Genomic DNA, 14,993 nt, shown 5'->3' on the forward strand with positions numbered 1-14,993 from the left:
TTGAATTGTGTCTGGTTTGCAGTCGGCCAGAAAACTGGACAGATTATTCAGACCAGTCTGTGGCTCCCTAAGATGGCTGGAGAGAGAATTGGGTTTCCTCCTCCCTGCAGGGGGTGATGGAGCTGGCTCAGAATTGGGAGGAAGGAGCTGCATTTTCAGTTTGCTATGGGGGGGGAAGACAACTGATGTGTGGAAGGACACCTCTGGGTACCTGATGTACTGGGGGGGGGGGGGGGGCACCTAGGGTTGCCACTTTTTTGAATGCAAAAAAAAAAATGGAGGGGGAGGGAGTGGCAACCCTTTCATTTGTTTTTAAATACTACAAAAAACTGCATGCGACTAAAGTGTTCAGGTTTGGCTTTAAGAAAAGGTGGCAACCCTAGATGCCATGCCTGCCCAGGTGTCTATAAAGTCTTAGAACCAAGCCACATGCCAGGTCCCAGACTCTTGTAAGATCAGAGTGGCTGTGGGATAAGGAGTTCCTCATTGACCACAAAACGAAAAAGCCTATTTTTAAACTTGGTGTTTAAAAGTTATGTAGCAGTGGCTCCTGAAGAGCATGTGCTATGCATTTTTTAAAGCTATGCCTGGACTGCAGTTTAGTTTGGGTACAATTGTCTAAATTTAGACTTCAGCATCAGTTGGACTGTGAGATGTTCAGCCTAGCCACAGAGGGCACTGTCTCTTCTGGCAGGTGTGGAACTATGGTCTGGTTAGGTGCTTAATTTACTCTCTCAGAGCCCACCTAGTGGGAGTGGCGCTCTCGCTGTGCTTTCTGGGAGAGGGTATTTAAGATGCAGACATCACGTGGTTGTGTTCCAGTCCAGAATGATGTACTGACTTCATGGTCCTGCTCCTTCTGACCAGCCCCCAGGAAGGCTATGGCCTGGGGTGTGGATCCACCCGATTTTGATGTCTCGGGGCTGGCTAGCCTGAGGCAAGGAAACTAAAGGAGGATTCTGAGGTGGTTGGGTGCCGTCTCCAGTTTGGGGGAGACCCAGTGACTTCAAGCATTCCAGGGGAGGACTGTTCAGAAGACCAAGTACGGGTTGGTTTCTTAGTAAGAGCCTGGAAGGGCTGAAGTACCCAAGATAATCTGGTCTTGTGGATATTGCCAAGCTGGCTGAAAGATCCAGGTATCCTACAGGTGTTTCTAAGTCTAGTTTCCCTACGTGTTCTTAAAATGTCTGTGGCAGAGACATATTCCTGTAAGTTCTGTGACAAAGACTTTGTTCCTGAGTAAGTACCTTGTTGGCTGCTGGGCCTTGTGAGAGAGGGACTGTCCAACCTGAGTGATCATCCAGTTGCGAATGGCTATTCTCTGGGTGCAGTCAAAGTAAGCAAGTTCTTCAACATTTAGAATTTAACACTAATAGTACCCCTGGACTTCTCCAACCCTCTGATCCCAATTTATGAGACTGTTCATTGTCTACGTGTTGCGAATAAAATCCATTCAACTGGATCTGTTGTCAGTCTCTTGAGTTACTGGGCCATCTATCACGGGACACCCCTATATGTGAAACGGGAACAGAAGGTAACTGTAATCCCAAATCTAACCAGCAGCTCCTTTGGGGGGGTAGTGCTACAGTTTTTTGTTAGAATATTTATTTCCCCAGTTGTCTTCCAGGACAGCCCTTGAGAGATGGAGTACCTCCCATCGCCACAGGAAACACATTGCCAATCAGTTCAAAAGGCAGACCTTCAGGTCCCTGGTCAGTCATTTGTGTTTCCTCCGTCGGAGGAACACGTTGCTTGAAGGAACCAGGAGGACTACATCTCTCAGGGGCTGCCTGAAGAGGGTGAACCTGCGCTGGGGGACTGGGTCCTGTCTGGCAGGTTCTCTGCTAGTCCATATTTTTTCTCTTTTTAGGGCTCGGGTACTGTCCAGCATTGTAGGAGCTGACCCGCTCCCTTCCTCTCTCCAGTGCCGAGGTGGCCAGCGTCAGGCTGATGCGAGTTGCCCCTGAGAGCAGTGCGGCAGCCTGTGTCCTCCTCTGCGCTGATAGCGGTGGGGGTCGGAGACGCCGTTGCGTCATTTCCGGCGGACCCGCGTCATCCCTGTGTGCTGAGACTCCGGTTCCGGGTCTCTGAAAGGCACAGGGAGGAAGAGGAAAGCCCACACTGTGCCTGTTCGATCCCGCCAGCGCCCAGCTGCACCGGACTGGCGGCGGGATCCGGATCTCAAGGGGGACCATGGAGGCTAATCCCCAGGACGCTCCGGGGGAGGCAGGCACCAGTCAAAACCAGGTAGGCTGCTGGGCACGTCATTACACTGGTGGTTGGTGGTAGTGCTAAGGCTGGGACTTGTAGTACACCAGGGCGGTGTTCACTTAACAGATCGGGTGATTGTGTGTGTGGTGGTACAGCACAGGTGTTCCCTAGCATATTAAGTCTAATTACTAAGGATTCCCTCTTTCTTGTTTCAGACTAAGGAAGCCCCAAGGGAAGATAAATCTGGCCGCAAAAAATGTCCAAACTGTGGAAATAGGTTATCTTCGGGTTCTGGTAAAGCCTTATGCAAACAGTGTATTGCAGGCATTCTCAAAACAGAGGCAGATTCCCCCTTGGCTAAGTTTCTGGGCTCCTTTTAAAGAGGAAATGGCTTCAACTTTTAAATCACTTCGTGATTTGATTACGGACGAATCTCCTCCTCACCATGCCTTACGACACCTAGTTTCGGGGAGCCCCGTATAGTCAGGGAGCATAGCCCCGCCTTAGTTAGTCCTGAATCCTCTGACGTTAATTCAGATCAAGATGAGGATCAGGCTGTAGCTAACAAAGTATAAGCTTTCTCTTGAGGAGCTTTTGAGCGCCATTTATGATACGCTGGAAATTGATGTAAAAGAGACTCCATTATCCAGGCATGATTTAATGTATGAGGCTATGGGGAAGAGGAAGGTGAAAGTTTTTCCCATACATAAGGTACTTTCTGATCTGGTTCTTAAGGAGTGGTCTGAACCAGACAAAAAAGTCTTTCCCAATTCCTTAAAAAGAAGGTTCCCTTTTGACGAGAGCCCAGAGGCGGTCTGGAATAAGAATCCAAAACTAGACGCACCTCTTTCCAAGGTCTCAAAGCAATCTGACTTGGCCTTCGAAGACATGGGTCACCTAAAGGATCCAATGGATAGAAGGACAGATGTGGTCCTAAAGAGGGCCTGGAATGCCTCCATGGCCGGGTTAAAACCAGCTCTAGCCACATTTTGTGTGGCTAGAAATTTGGAGTTCTGGCTATCACAGCTGCAAGAGCATCTAAAAGCAGGCACTCCTAGGGCTGAGCTATTAAAGACCTTTCCTATGCTCTTTAAGGCCATGAGTTTTATCTCTGATGCCTCCACTGATTCAGTGAAATTTATGGCTAAAACAGAAGCACTTTCAGTGGCAGCTAGGAGAGCGGTGTGGATGAAGACATGGGGTGGTGGCATCCAAATCTCGCTTATGTAGTGTCCCTTTTACAGGGGATTTGGTCTTTGGCTCTGAATTGGATACCGCCTTAGAAAGGATGGCAGACAGGAAGAAGACTTTTCCCATCAAAACGAAAAATTTTCAAAGAAAAATTTTTCGTCCCTTTAAGGAACCCTCCAAAGGGGAGGAGTTCAAGCCTAAAAAGCACTGGACAGGTCAAAAAGGAAAGGGAAAAGGGGGCTTACTTTTTAGCCGCCCCAGCCAGGCCCCTAAGCCCCAGTGACGTCAGGCTCCCTGTGGGGGGAAGGTTATCAAGCTTTCTTCCACAATGGGAGAAGATAACCTCAAACAAGTTTGTTTTAAACATAATAAAGAAAGGGTATGCACTAGAGTTTCAAAACTGCCCACCCTCAAAGTTTCTGTTAACAAAACTCCCGAGCCATTCAGAGAAGGCCAGGGCTTTACCTTTGTTGATAGGGGAAATGGTGGATCAAGAGGTATTGACACCAGTCCCCGTTCAGGAGCAGGGGGACGGTTTTTACTCTCATATATTTGTGGTAAAAAAAAGCCGTCTGGGAAGTTCAGACTGATTATGAACCTCCACCCTCTGAATCTCTCCATCCGATACAAGAAGTTTCGGATGGAATCGATCTATTCAATAAGGAATCTTCTCCAAGAGGGAGTATTTATGGCTACCCTGGATTTAAGGGACGCTTATCTGCATATACCTATAAGGAAGGAATGCCAGAAATTTCTTCGCATTGCTATTCAGATGCAAAGATTTATCATTTTCAGTGCAGAGCTCTTCCATTCGGACTGTCAGCCTCCCCGAGAATCTTTACCAAAGTTCTCGGGGAAGCATTAGTTCCGTTAAGACTTCAGTCGGTCTCGATCATTCCATATCTAGACGACTTACTACTGACGGCCCACTCGGAGAAAAAGCTCTCTCAGGACTTACAGTTAACACAACTCAGTTTAGGACAGCTGGGATTGATTATCAGTCAGGAAAAATCCAAGACTGTTCCTACTCAGGAGATCCTATACCTAGGCTACAAAGTCAGCTCAGTGGAGAAAACGATAGTTCTGCCGGAGGAAAAGATTTTGAACCTTTGGCGCAGAATCTCTTTTCTCCAAACCTCTTCCAAGTGCATAGTCAGAGAGATCATGTCAGTGCTAGGCCTCATGATGGCAGCCATTCCAGCTGTGCAATGGGCCAGGTTCCATCAAAGAGACCTCCTGGGTTTCTTGCTAAATCACTTGAAGGGCAAGGAGTTGGAGGAAGAGGTATCACTTCCCAGAAGAATAAAACGCAGGGAAGAACGCAGGGAACCTAAACAAGGGGGGTACTCTGACCACAGATGCGAGCAGTTGGAGTTGGGGAGCTCATCTTAACTCAGACTGGGCCCAGGGCCTGTGGACTCAGGAGGAGAGGCTTCTCTCTTCCAATTGTAAGGAGTTAGCGGCAATCCTCAGGGCCATTTTGGCCTTCCAGACCTTGCTACAGGGTCATCATCTACAGGTCCGCTCAGACAATATGATGGCTGTAGCATATCTGAACAAACAAGGAGGTACCAGAAGTCCTCGTTTAATATCAGTGGCCAGGCACATTTTTCAGTGGGCAGAGTCCAATCTAAAATCCATTTCTGCGATTCATTTGAAGGGGGAGATGAACAGCACTGTGGACTTCTTGAGTCGACAACAAGTATCGAATCAAGAATGGTCACTACATCCAGAAGTTTTCAATCTGATAGTAACTCACTGGGGAAGGCCAGTAGTGGATCTTTTTGCAAACATGTCGAATGCAAAAGTCCAAAATTTTTGCTCTCTATGCCCAGGGGATTGTCCCTTGGCAGTAGATGCTTTTCAAACTCCATGGTCGTTCAGCCTGGCATATGCGTTTCCGCCTCTCCACCTTATCCCAAGGGTTCTAGCAAAGTTCCTTGAGGAGGAGACTTGCTTAACCACTTGCCGCCCACCCTATTACAAATAGACGGTGGCAAAGTGGTTTCATAATCCTGACCGGACGTCATATGACGTCCTCAGGATTATGAGCCACTGCGCGCCCCCGGGGGCGCGCATCGCGGCGATCGTTGTTGCGGGGTGTCAGTCTGACACCCGGCAACTATGATCTCGGTAAAGAGTCTCCGACGGAGACTCTTTACCACGTGATCAGCCGTGTCCAATCACGGCTGATCACAGTGTAAATGGGAAGAGCCGGTGATCAATTATCAGCACACCCCCCCCCCATGGATGCCAACACTGGACCACCAGGGACGCCACCAGACCACCAGGGAAAAGGTAATCCTCCCTAGACCACCAGGGATGCCAATGGTCAGCACAATGGATGCCAATCAGTGCCCATAATGGATGCCAATCAGTGCCCACAATGGGCATCACTGATTGGCATGCATTATTGTTTGGCACTGATTGGCATCCATTAGTACAGTATAACACCAATGCCGCCTATGAGCGCCCACCTGTGCCGCCTATGAGTGCCCACCTGTGCCTCCTATCAGTGCCCACCCATGCCCATCTGTGCCGCCTATCCATGCCCATCTGTGCCACCTATCCATGCCCATCTCTGCCGCCCATCCATGCCAATCCGTGCCAGCTATCAGTGTCCATCCGTGTCGCCCATCCGTGCCGCCTATCAGTGCCACCTATCAGTGTCCATCAATGCCACCTCATCAGTGCCACTTCATTGGTGCCCATCAGTGCCGCCTTATCAGTGCCCATCAGTGTAGCCCCATCAGTGCCCATCAGTGAAGGAGAAAACGTACTTATTTACAAAGTTTTGAAACTGAAACAAAAAAAAAACATTTTTTTTTTCAAAATTTTCGGTATTTTTTTATTTGTAGGGAAAAAATAAAAACCGTAGAGGTGATCAAATACCACCAGAAGAAAGCTCTATTTGTGGGGAAAAAATGATAAAAATTTCATTTGGGTACAGTGTAGCATGACCGCGCAATAGTCATTCAAATTGCGACAGCGCTGAAAGCTCAAAATTGGTCTGGGCGGGAAGGTGTTTAAGTGCCCTGTATTGAAGTGGTTAATCCTGGTGGCACCATATTGGCCCAAAAGGCCATGGTTTACAATGCTGCTACAGCTGTCGGACCAGCCTCCACTGAGACTCCCCTGCAGACGAGATCTCCTGTCGCAGGGACCTCTTTTTCACCCTCAGGTAACCTTGTTGAACCTCTCGGCGTGGTTACTGAGGAGGAAATCTTGAGAAGTAAGGGTCTGACGGATAGGGTGATTCAGACCCTGTTACAGAGTAGAAAACCAACTACCAGGGCTATATATAGGAAAGTCTGGAGAAAATTCAATAGTTGGTTGGACAACTGTGGGAGGAAGGGCATGCACACAGCTGATATCCTTCAGTTCTTACAAGAGGGGGTAGACAAGGGGTTAACCCCTAGTACTATCAAGGTTCAGATAGCTGCCTTAATCGTGTACTTAGAAAGACGTTTGCAGGAAGATCCCTTCATTTCTAGGTTTTGTAAAGCAATCTCTAGACGTAAACCAGTCAGAGTCAACCAAACTCCTTCCTGGGATTTAGCTGTCGTTCTGAAAGCTTTCTTAGGATCTCCTTTCGAACCTATATCAGAGTCCTCTCTAAGATTGGTCACATTCAAGACAGTCCTGTTGGTAGCAATCACTTCAGCCCGTAGGGTTAGTGAGATGCAAGCTTTTTCAATAAGAGAACCATTCCTACAGATCTTGGAAGACAGAGTAATTCTAAAGACAGACCCTGGGCTCTTGCCAAAAGTGGCATCTAAATTTCACAGGACGCAGGACATTGTCCTTCCTTCCTTCTGTCAGAATGCATCAAATAAGAAGGAGGAAACCTTTCATTTGTTGGATGTTAAATGTTGTATTTTAGAATACCTTGAAGTGACAAGTCCGTTTAGAATCTCAGATTCCCTTTTCATCCTTTTTTCAGGTCAACGCAAAGGACAGAAGGCCTCAAAAGCCGCCATAGCTAGGTGGATCAGGTTAGCTATAGCAGAGGGCTATAGAGCAATGGACAAAGATCCTCCTAAGGGTGTTTGGGCCCATTCCACAAGGGCATTGGCGGCTTCCTGGGCAGAAAGGGCTGGTGCTACCCCGGAGCAAATTTGTAAGGCAGCCACGTGGTCAAGCTTTTCCACCTTTACAAAACATTATCGACTGGATCTAATGTCCAGTCAGGATCAGGCTTTTGGGAGGAAAGTCCTCCAGGCCGTGGTCCCACCCTAATCTGGTAAGTACTTAGGTATCCTCTCAAGGGCTGTCCTGGAAGACCACTGGGGAAAACTGGAGTTAGTACTCACCGGTAACTCCTTTTCCATGACAGCACGATCCCACCCTTTATTTTTTTCACAAGCTTAATACAATAACGATGTTGTTTGGTGTGGTTATGTTGTTGTGTTTTACAGTTCCATCCTTCGGTTCTTGGTAAATGACTGACTAGGGACCTGAAGGTCCGCCTTTTGAACTGATTGGCAATGTGTTTCCTGTGGCGATGGGAGGGACTCCATCTCTCAAGGGCTGTCCTGGAAGACCACTGGAAAAGGAGTTACCGGTGAGTACTAACTCCAGTTGTTTGGCCTAATGTCATGGACACATGACCGGACTTTCCGGCAGCCTAGGTTCGATGGTCTTCCCGCTGGACTTTCAGCGGACTCTTAATGGACTTTCCTAATGAACGGACTTGGACACACACAATCACACCAAAGTCTGAAAGATTCGAACATGATGACTTATGATCGGACTAGAATAAGGAAGTTCATAGCCAGTAGCCAATAGCCTGTCGGACTAGCATACAGACGAACTGATTTTTCGGCCGGACTCGAGTCCGGCGGAAAGATTTGAAACCTGTTTTAAATCTAAAGTCCGTCCGGTGGACTTAGAAAGAAGTCTTGACTCAAAATTGTCCCCAGGACTGCCCGTCTGTGTGCTAGTCCGCCGGACTTTTGAAATGAACGGACTTGCCCACACACGGAGTGAAGTCCATTTTGAACGTGGCTCCAGGTAGATGGAACTAGCGAAGGAAGTCAATATTGCCGCCTCTGTTGTCAAGATTAACACCTCGCTAGCCCCCAAAGTCCATAGCAGACCCTTATCTGAGCACGCAGCCTGGTCAGTCAGGAAAGGGGGTGGGGATGAGCGAGCACCCCCCCCCTCCTGCTGAGTCGTACCAGGCCACGATCCCTCAACATGGGGGGGTGCTTTGGGGAAGGGGGGCCCTGCACCCCCCACCCCAAAGCACCTTGTCCCCATGTTGATGAGGACAAGGGCCTCTTCCAGACAACCCTGGCTGTGGGTCTGCAGGCGTGGGACTTATAATAATCCAGGAGCCCCCTTTAATAATGATGTACCCCTACCCATTCACCTGGGGGAAAAAAAGTGTACATAAAAAAACACAACACAGGTTTTTAACTAGATGCCGACTGCCGGCCATCAAATGAAGGCCAGACGGCGCACCTATTGTGGCCGGAGGCCGTCATATGCACGTGCGCGCGCATCCCTGTTTCTTCGGTGGCGGCGTGTCACGCAGACACCGCTCACCACCGAAGGGGGTGAACAGCCATTCGTTATGGCTGTTTACCACGTGATCGGCCGTGATGAAGTCACGGCCGATCACAGATGGTCACACCCCGAACGTGCACGGCGCATGCGCGTGATCGTGAACACTGCTCATCACCAACGCTGGTAAACAGCCATTGGCCGGCTGTTTACCCACGTGATCGGCTGTGATCCTTTCACAGTCGATCAATAAAATGTAAACAAACCGTGGTAACGGGATGTTGCCGGGTTCTCCTCCTCACACACCAATCGTGTGTGAGGAGGAGATTGCGGTAACATCTCGTTACCGCATACAGTAAACACCAATCATACTGATTGCCCCCCCAATAAAGAGGACCTATCACCACCCCTCATAGTACCTGTCAATCACAGTCCATCAGAGTACCTGTCACAGTCCATCAGAGTATTTGAGTACCTGTCCCAGCCCATCAGAGTACCCGAGTACCTGTCCCAGCCCATCAGAGTACCCGAGTACCTGTCCCAGTTCATCTGAGTACCCGAGTACCTGTCCCAGCCCATCAGAGTACCCGAGTACCTGTCCCGGCCCATCAGAGTACCCGAGTACCTGTCCCGGCCCATCAGAGTACCCGAGTACCTGTCCCGACCCATCAGAGTACCCGAGTACCTGTCCCGGCCCATCAGAGTACCCGAGTACCTGTCCCGGAACATCAGAGTACCCGAGTACCTGTCCCGGCACATCAGAGTACCCGAGTACCTGTCCCGGCACATCAAAGTACCCGAGTACCTGTCACGGCCCATCAGTGTACCCGAGTACCTGTCACGGCCCATCAGGGTACCCGAGTATCTGTCACGGCCCATCAGGGTACCCGAGTACCTGTCACAGTCCATTAGAGTACCGAGTACCTGTCACAGTCCATTAGAGTACCCGAGTACCTGTCACAGCCCATCTGAGTACCCGAGTACCTGTCACAGTCCATCAGGGTACACGAGTACCTGTCACAGTCCATTAGAGTACCGAGTACCTGTCACAGTCCATCAGGGTACCCGAGTACCTGTCACAGCCCATCTGAGTACCCGAGTACCTGTCACAGTCCATCAGAGTACCGAGTACCTGTCACAGTCCATTAGAGTACCGAGTACCTGTCACAGTCCATTAGAGTACCGAGTACCTGTCACAGTCCATCAGGGTACCCGAGTACCTGTCACAGCCCCTCTGAGTACCCGAGTACCTGTTCCAGTCCATCTGTGTACCAGAGTACCTGTCACAGTCCATCTGAGTACCCGAGTACCTGTCACAGTCCATATGAGTACCTGTCACCGCCCTTCAGAGTACCCAAATACCAGTCACTAAACCTTCAGAGTACCTGTCACCAGGCCATCAGAGTACCTGAGTACTTGTCACCAGGCCATCAGAGTACCTGAGTACTTGTCACCAGGCCATCAGAGTACCCGAGTACCTGTCACCAGGCCATCAGAGTACCCGAGTACCTGTTACCAGGCCATCAGAGTACCCGAGTACCTGTCACCAGGCCATCAGAGTACCCGAGTACCTGTCACCAGGCCATCAGAGTACCCGAGTACCTGTCACCAGGCCATCAGAGTACCCGAGTACCTGTCACCAGGCCATCAGAGTACCCGAGTACCTGTCACCAGGCCATCAGAGTACCCGAGTACCTGTCACCAGGCCATCAGAGTACCCGAGTACATGTCACCAGGCCATCAGAGTACCCGAGTACCTATCTCCAGCCCATCAGAGTACCCGAGTACCTATTTGCAGCCCATGTCTCATAGAATATATGTTGGGTTGTTTGCTTTCCAAAATGGAGTCATTTTGTGGGTAATTGCACTGTCCTGGTGGTCCAGGACCTTCAAAAGTGCGATGGGTAGGAATGAAATGAGATGTGTCATTTATGCTCCTAGAACGCCTGAACGTACTACTTCAATGTTCGGCCTCTCTATGTGGCCAGGCTGTGTAAAAGTCCTACACATGTGGTATCGCCATACTCGGGAGGAGTAGCAGAATGTATTTTGGGGTGTAATTTTTGCTATATACATGCTATGTGTTAAAAATATCTTATAAATTGACAATTTTGTGTAAAAAAAAAATGCGTTTTAATTTTTTTACACATATTCCAAAAACTTCTGGAAAAAAATTAACCATTCAAAAGACTCACTATGCCTCACAGATTATACGTTGGGGTGTTTGCTTTCCAAAAGGGGGTAATTTTATGGGAAATTCCATTGTCCTGGTACTCCAGGGACTTCAAAAGTGTAATAGGTGGTTGAGAAATGAGATGAGTCATTTTTGCTCGTAGAACATCTGAAGGTACTACATCAATGTTGGTGCTCTGTATGTGGCCAGGCTGTGTAAAAGTCTCACACATGTGGTATCGCCGTACTCGGGAAGAGTAGCAGAATGTATTTTGGGGTGTAATTTGTTGTATGCATATGCTGTGTGTGAGAAATAACCTGATAATATGACAATTTAGTAAAAAAAAAAATAAAAATAAAAATCTTCATTTTGCAAAGAATTGTGGGAAAAAATGACAACTTAAAAAAACTCACCATGCTACTTACTTAATACCTTGGGATGTCTACTTTGTAAAAAGGGGTTATTTGGGGGATATTTGTACTTTCCTGACTTGTTAGTGTCTCAAGAAATGAGGTACACCTGATGTACTGAAGGCCTGATCAGAAGTGATCAATTTTCAGTGATTGGCACCATAGTTTGTAGACTCTATAACTTTCACAAAGACCAAATAATATATACTAATGTGGGTTATTTTTACCAAAGATATGTAGCAGTATAAATTTTGGCCAAAATTTATGAAGAAAAATTACTAATTAGCAAAATTTTTTGACAGAAACAAAGAAAAAGGCATTTTTTTCACAAAATTTACGTTTTATTTTATTTATAGCACAAAAAATAAAAAACCCACTAGTGATTAAATACCACTAAAAGAAAGCTCTATTTGTGTGGAAAAAAGGACGCAAGTTTCATATGGATACAGTGTTGGATGACTGAGTAATTGTCATTCAAACTGTGAGAGCGCTGAAAGCTGAAAATTGGTCTGGTCAGGAAGGGGGTGTAACTGCAATGTATTGAGGTGGTTAAAGTTCTTTATTAGACAGCTCCGGGGGTCTTCTCGTTGGACTCCTCTGCTATTTTCTGCTCTTTTGCTAGCTCTTTTACTAGCGGAGGGGCCCTTCTTTCTCCTTCGTCACCGCCGCCTGGGGGTCTTCTTCCGACTTCGGGGGGTCTTGTCGCTCTCTTCGGTTCTTCTTGCCGGGCCTCCGCTTTCTTCTTCCAGCTCTTTAACTAGCGTTGGCCCGGTCTTCTGTTGCTGTTGCCGCCACCGCCTTCTTCTTCTTCCTTCTTCTTTCTCTTCTTCCGATGTTGACACAACGCTCTCTCTGGCCATAATGGCAGGGACGCGTTGTGCGGTGACTTATATAGGGATAAGGGGCAGGGTCACCGGGTGATGTCACATGGTGACTCCGCCCCTTATGATGTCACAGTCCCAGCATCCTCCAGGACCTGATAGTCTGATCATGTGTACGCGGCTTTAGAGTCTGAAAAAGACTTGAGACTGGGACAGAGGTTCACCTTCCAGCAGGACAACGACCCTAAACATACAGCCAGAGCTACAATGGAATGGTTTAGATCAAAGCATATTCATGTGTTAGAATGGCCCAGTCACAGTCCAGACCTAAATCCAATTGAGAATCTGTGGCAAGACTAGAAAATTGCTGTTCACAGATGCTTTCCATCCAAGCTGAGCTATATGGCAAAGAATGGGCAAAAAATGTCCCTCTCTAGATGTACAAATCTGGTAGAGACATCCCCAAAAAGACTTGCAGCTGTAATTGCAGTAAAAGGCAGCTCTACAAAGTATTGACTCCGAGGGGCACCATACAAAAGTACCCCCCACACTTTTCACATATTTATTTGTAAAAAAAATTTGAAAATCATTGCCCTTCCACTTCACAAATATGTGCCACTTTGTGTTGGTCTATCACATAAAATCCCAATAAAATACATTTAAGTTTTTGGTTGTAACATGACAAAATGTGGGAAATTTCATGAGGTATGAATACTTTTTCAAGGCTCTGTATCTAGCCACCCGGAGTGATAAGAAACTTCAGGCTGGTGGGACAGGGATGGATTATTAGACTCTGATCCTTGCAATATTTGGGGCGATTCCTGCCTTGCTAGGTGGAGGTAAAGGGTGCCTTTGGCAGTCAGATCTCATTAAGATAAGGAGGTGGAAACTTTGCATATGGTGAGATGTATAAAACTTCATGGGGAACGTTCCCGGGCTCTGGGAACAATTCTTCTCTGAAGGTTTCATCACCTGGAACAGGTTGTTACTTGCTGCTAATTATATAATTAAACTCTATTGACTATATACACCTAAGCACAATAAAATATAGTCGGGGGGGGCGTGGCTTGGTGCTTGAGGAAGATGGACGCTTGAGCTTCTTCTCCCGTTCCCAGAGGTCCAGCACCAGCCATTACGACACCCTATCTGAGCAACACCATGGGGAGCACACAACAAAACAACCCCCCGGTGAGCTCCCGACCACCCCGGAGCCAAGAAACACTGCTCAGTCAACACATAACCAAGATATTTCAGGCTAGATCCATGGGCGCTGCATCGGAGTCTCAGGCCACAATCCACGAGGCTCCCTCAGCCAGCAGACCCGCACACAGATCGAGAAGCCGCAGCCCACAAGCCTCTGCCATAGATCCTCCGACATCTCCTGCCCTGAGTATTGCGGACTTGCAGGCGGTTGCAGCGGACATTAAAAGCGCATTATCCACGGCCATATCCGAGCTCCGGGAGGACTTCCGTGCCATGGCCGTGCGAGTGGAAGAAGTAGAGGAGGTGCAGGCCCGCCATGACACCGCGCTCTGCCAAGTTCAACAAATCTTGGAGTCACATGCGATTCACCTCAGAGAGATAAACCGCCATTTAGAGGACCTCGACAACCGCGGGCGCCGCCGTAACCTACGGGTGAGAGGCTTACCTGAATCTATTGAATCACAGCAATTGATCCAAGCGGTGTCGCTGATCTTTAATGACTTACTAGAGAGACCACCAGACACAGTGATCACTTTTGAATGTATACACAGAGCTCTTCGCCCCAGAGGGAGAGAAGCAGAACCGCCGAGAGATGTCATATGTTGCCTCACAGATTTTTATTCTATTATAATCTCCCTGTGAATGGCTGAGCAGTGCTCTATTTTGCTCCAGATATGGGACAAGAAGTCCCCCTTACCAACATATAATGTACATAGCTGATGCATACAAAATTTATACAGCACTGGCAGCCTCTATTATTAGGCCCCTACTGGACGAAACATGTTAGAGGCGGTTCTCCCATAAGTAGGAAACCAAGCTCAAGCCATGTTTTTAGTAAGAGGAGATCACTATATGCCGAGTCAGTGTGTGTATAGGCACCATTTTATGCAGTTCTTGATGGGTCTACTGGAAAAAAAAAACATGTTAGAGGGTGTTTTCCCATAGGTAGGAGACCAAGCTGAAGCCATTTTTTTCGAAGAGGAGATCACTTCATGCCGAGTCAGTGTGTCGAAGGGCACCGTTTTTTTGTAGTTCTTGATGTGTCTACTGGAAAAACATGTTAGCCCTTCTACACACGGTCGGAGATTCCGACGGAATGTGTCCTATCGGACCGTTTTGTCAGATAATCCGACTGTGTGTGGTCTTCATCGGACTGTTTCCGTCTGAGTATCCGATGGACCAAGTTTTCCAACTTGTTGGTAAAATTTTCCGACAACATGATCCGATTGGACATACTCCGATCATGTGTAGAGAATTCCGATCGGACAAAGTGCCACGCATGCTCATATCAAATTCCTAGACCAAAGCTATTGGCTACTAGCCTGAACGTAGTCCCGTCGTAATGAAATAACATCATCACGTTCTGAACCATCGGATTTTCCAACAACTTTGTCCGACCGTGTGTATGCAACAGTTTCGGACAAAATCCGGCGGACAAAATCTGACGGATTTGGTTGTTGGAATGTCCGACCGTGT

General features: G+C 47.9%; 1 protein-coding gene across 2 annotated transcripts in view; it reads left to right on the forward strand.

Annotated features, from left to right (window-relative positions):
* LOC143981671 (cystatin-B-like) overlaps nt 1-14,993 on the forward strand; it is a 170,694-nt gene that overhangs the window by 30,887 nt on the left and 124,814 nt on the right. The window lies entirely within an intron of this gene.

The sequence above is a fragment of the Lithobates pipiens genome, unplaced genomic scaffold (genome assembly GCF_037356315.1).
Source record: "Lithobates pipiens isolate NorthernLeopardFrog02 unplaced genomic scaffold, aLitPip1_a1.2 Scaffold_16, whole genome shotgun sequence".
Taxonomy (NCBI): domain Eukaryota; kingdom Metazoa; phylum Chordata; class Amphibia; order Anura; family Ranidae; genus Lithobates; species Lithobates pipiens.